Raw genomic sequence first — 4,685 nt, forward strand, 5'->3', positions numbered from 1 at the left:
ACGACTCCATACTCAACAGCAAATTCCCTGCTGACCCTGAGAATCCTAGGGAAGAGGGGGCTAGAGGCCGGCACGCAGCTCCCGTAACGCGGGGCAGTCTGGGCCCTGCCCACCACTGAGTCTGGTGGCAGGGAGAGGGCCAGGGCTCTGAAATTCTGCTGTTCCGCTTCCTTGGGTCAGCTGCAGACCAGCCTGAGACTGCAAATACCTGTGAACAGGGGAAGGCGCGGAGGCTGGAGCTGGCCCTGTGTCCTACCAGGGTTCTAGGGCCCTGGGAGCCCTCCGAGGTGGCTGGGGGCAGAATACCAGAGGCCATTTGGTCCCTCGCCTTACCTTACAGAAGGCCCACATCATCAAGGTCTGAGAGGACTTGCTTTCCCAGGAAACGCGGGGTGGGGCGGATCTGGTGAGAATTGGAGGCGTTTCCTCAATTTACTTACACCTGGTTTGGAAATTGACATACAGAGGACAGCAAACGCTTTACCCAGATAGGACCTCTGTGGTGTCAGCAAACTTCTCCCCACCTCCCCTGTAGATCCCACTCACCCCCATTAAGTAGCCCAGACGCACTGTTCAAGATGTCAGGTTAGCTGGGGGAAGGAGTTTGATCCGTCCCCTCCACCCAAGTAAGTACAAATGAATTTTGTTCTCAAAAAGAAAACTTAGAGCTTGACACTTTCCCCAGCCAGATGCACCTAAGTTTCACCCAGGTCTCTAGTCAGCGACCGCAACACACCCCCACCTCTTCTTCCTTTCTTTGCGCCTTAAAGTTGCACTTTAGGAGGGTTTATATCATGTTGTTCATGTCAGCAAGCCTCCTTGTCTCCACTCCCACCCATCTCCCTGGATGGAATTGTAGCTGGAAACCACACACACACAAGAAATTCTCTTTAAAAATTTCTGCTATTCTTCCCAACTAGAGGAGTTGACAAGACGCAGACACGTTAAGTTGCAGAAAATACAGTGGACTGATCAGCCGAAATGCATCTCATTTGCACTTGTATGTAGCCGGGGGTAGGAGCCAGTGTCACTCAGGCTGGGCGGACTGGGTGGAATTTCCGAGCAGGCCCCTCCGCAGGGGCCATTTGTGGGGTCGAAGCCCCGGCCCAGCCCAGGCCAGGAGGAGGGCGTAGTGGGAGGCGTCCGGAGGCCTGGCCCGAGGGTAGGAGCCACCTTCGGCAGACCTCCTGCTCTGGGCAGCCCGGGGGGCTGGGAGGCCTGGAGGGGTGGGTGCTGGCAGCTGGATGCCCAGGTCGTCAGCCATTCCCAGGGCCTCCCCCTGGGTTGAATTAAAGAAAGGAAACACCTCCGAGGAGAGTCACTGACCACATATTATACCCGCTTCTACCTCTCTCCCAAGGTTTTGTCCCCGTCACCCACTTTGTCCTCATCCACCCACGGGTGGAGGGACACCTCTGCCTGATGCGTTCCTCCACCTACTTCGGGTCCTGAACTCGGACCCTGAGCTTCTCGCTTCCCGCCAGTCTCGCTGAACCCCATTCCTGGGCCCCCGAGTTCCCAGGGAAACGTGGGTAGTGCCCTGGGAGCCTTGGAACCCAGCGGGGGCAGTTAGGGGGAAGGCACGGCTCTTTGAGGTGTTCCCGCTCTCCAGGCACCCACTCCCCTGCGCTGGTCGCAACTTTGCCCGATCCCGGGGCTAGGGCGCAACTCCTACCCACGTATTCCCACCCGGCAGCTGGCGGCCCAGGCTGCGCTGGGGCGCAGGGTCACCGCTAGGGCTCGGTGGCGGCGGCGTGCGGGGCGCGGGCTGCAGGGGCCGAGGAACTGGGCGCAGGGCCCAGGCCGAGGCCTTGGGAAAGGCCCACCTGCCTCCGTGAGCGCCCCAGCAGCGCGTCCTGGGGGCGTCCTCGCCACCGCGTACCGCTTGCTTTCCTTGCCAAGGCCCTGGTGATTCAGACGCCGCCAACCCCACGAGCTCCCTTCTCCAGCGCTCGGCTCTGGCCGGGCGGGGAGACAGGGAGGCGTGCGCAGTGCTCTAGGCCTCACCGCCGGGCACCCAGGCACCGCCGGGCACCCTGGCACCGCCGAGCCGGACCGCAGCCCACCACCTTCCCGGGGCCAACCGGGGGCGACGCGTGTTGCCCAACGGGACCAGCGCCTCACCGGGCCGCCGGGGGACCAGCCACGCGCCCTCGCTCGCGGCGGAGCGCGGGGCCGAGGCTGCGACGCCCGGCAGCCAGCCCCGCACCATTGGCAGCCCGGGCACGTCCGCGGAGCCCGGGGGGACGATCAACGGACTCTCCGTCCCGGGAGCTGGGGACACGCCTGTAAGGTGTGTGATGATTTAAAGATCCTTGGTACTACTTTTGCGCGAAGCCTTTGTTCCAGCTTTGTCAGCTTGCGCGCCTTCGGCAGCTCCCCCTCCCGGGCCCTTCCACCCCCGTCACCCCCCGGCCCCCCCCACCAACCCCTGCAGAGAGGGCCTGGCGCAGGGAACCTGCCCGGATCAACTGCCCCGCTCCAGATCCCCTCCTGCAAAATGCTCGTCCCTCGGTTACATCTCCCCTTCGCGCTTGGGGCAAATGAACACGGTTTGCACCGCCTTCGCCTTTGGGGCGAGGTTCTCCCAGAACAGGGTTTCTGAATGTGACCTCGGGCTGCGGCGGCGGCGGCGGCGGCGGCCTCCCGCTGCCGGTGAGAGAGCAGCTTTCTAGCCACAGGCCGGGGCGACCGGGGTGCGCACAGCAGGGCCATGGGTAGGGGGTAACCTGCCCTCCCACGGTAAGAATTTGAGGATTCAGACGAAAAGAGCAGGTTAAGGAGAACACGGCCGTGAACTAACTTGACTCCTACTGGCAACAGGGCCACCAGGGCCCGGTGTTCCCGGGTAGGGTGGCCCTCTCCCAGCCCCCAAATTAGGTACAACTCCTCTTTTAGCCAAAGTGCAGCTGGATGCAGGGTGTTTAAAGGCTACTCTGGCAAACAGGAGGTACAGATAATGACTGTTCCCATACACACAGGCTTGCATGCGTCGTTGTATGTGGCCACACATCTCCCGTTTCTCCCTAGTGTTTTTAAATTAAAGCTATTTAATTTGTCTCCATTCCTTCCTTCTAGGCCTTTATGCCTGCACATAGACATTTGGAGAAAAATCAAGTGTGAGCACCTCTCCCCGCAGAAAGTTCTGTATGTTACGTAACACACTCACACGGGGATTCCTCGGGTTACCAGTTTGCTCCCATCAGCCAGCACTTGGCTTTTGGGCTGGGGTAGGGGTGTCAGGGTGATGCACACGGATGTGGCGGCTTCACTGGGGGGGAGGCGCTTTTCTTCCCCCTTCTTGAAGTCCCAGTTCAAGGCCCAGGAACAAAGGGAGAGGTAACTGATCTGTCCTCTGGTCTCTCTCCCTTCACTTCCACCCCCCTCACCTGCAGACCTGCAGGCCCTCCTCCTTGATAAACAGAGGAAAGCCTGTGAGTTCAGGTACACAAGTAAGTAGTGCTGACCTGCGAGGCTCCCCCACTGAAAATCAAAAACCCCATTTTAGGTGTGCCTTGAGTCCCCACCACCTCCTCTCCCCCAGATGTCACTGGACCCAAGGCTATCTGCTTAGCCTCCCTCTCTTGTGAAAAACATCCAGGACAACTATTAAATAGTTCCTGGAAGAGTTAAAGACATCTCTCAGGTTTGAAACAGTTTTTTAAAGCCCTGTTTGGAAGAAATCTTGGAGAAGTACAAAGCATAATCAGTAGGATGGCCCGAGCAAGTTTGAAAGATTTCTCCCCCAAAACGTTAACTAAAAAGAGTTTGTAGGTGTTGTTTTCTTTACTGATGGGTGTTTCCCTGTTGTAACCTACAGATTCTCAAGACCAAGCTAGTAAGACATTTAGTTTCATTTTGGTAGTTTCTGGGTGACACGATACTTTCCGATTAGACCTAATTTATTTATTTTTTAAAACCTCTGCTGGAGAGTTTTCAACCTTGGAAATATAAATGAAGCATAGACTCTCCCTCCGAGATTCTCACATGGGCAGAATGGAAGGACCCTGCCTGGCTCCCCTTCACACCTGGAAGTTGCCCTGCCTGAACCTAGGTGGACTGAGGGTGGCAGGTTTGGGCATCTTTTATTTCAGTGCTGGCGCAAGGCGAGCTCTTTGAAATGAGTATCTATTCTATTTCAGAGTGCAGTGTCCCAGTCGGCTAAATGGGCTTGTCTTCTGCCAGGAGGGACACAGTCCTGCAGGACAGAACAAATGTTGGATCTCCCAGGAAGCTCTTCGTCAAAACATCCCTTGCCCTTTTGTTTTTGTTTTTGAATTAAAAGATGCGTTTTCTTTCCTCTCAGTGTTCGTCCTGTTATTTTGTAGCTACAACAATGAAACGTGGAAAACAGTTATTCTTTTTTGTCCTCTGTAAATGTCTCATTTGGGGACCTCGGGAAGCTCCAAACCTACCTCAGGTGTGTCCTGTGCTTTTGATGTTGACTCCCTACTCACTGGGGTGCCCAGAGACTCACGCTAGGTTCCCCCTTCCCCTGGGCATCCTTTCTCTCCCAAACAATGCCCCTCTCGCAACTCGAAACTCGCAGGGGAAAGGGACTTACTTAGAGCAAGCATCCCAAGTTAATAAAGACCAGACTCAAGTTCTCCAGGTAAGTGGTGCTTATACTGGGGGCAAGAAAGCCAAGAACCAGCATCACCTCAGGGGCGACTCCTGTCAGGAAG

The 4,685-nt window shown here is 56.8% G+C and overlaps 1 long non-coding RNA gene across 1 annotated transcript; it reads left to right on the forward strand.

Annotated features, from left to right (window-relative positions):
- The first annotated feature begins 3,176 nt into the window (after window positions 1-3,176).
- Window positions 3,177-4,305, forward strand: LOC132531655 (uncharacterized). Its single transcript, XR_009544159.1, has 2 exons — window positions 3,177-4,054; window positions 4,143-4,305. It is a non-coding gene; the product is annotated as an uncharacterized LOC132531655 (long non-coding RNA).
- Window positions 4,306-4,685: the final 380 nt, after the last annotated feature.

This window comes from Lagenorhynchus albirostris, chromosome 13 (assembly GCF_949774975.1).
Source record: "Lagenorhynchus albirostris chromosome 13, mLagAlb1.1, whole genome shotgun sequence".
NCBI classification, from domain to species: domain Eukaryota; kingdom Metazoa; phylum Chordata; class Mammalia; order Artiodactyla; family Delphinidae; genus Lagenorhynchus; species Lagenorhynchus albirostris.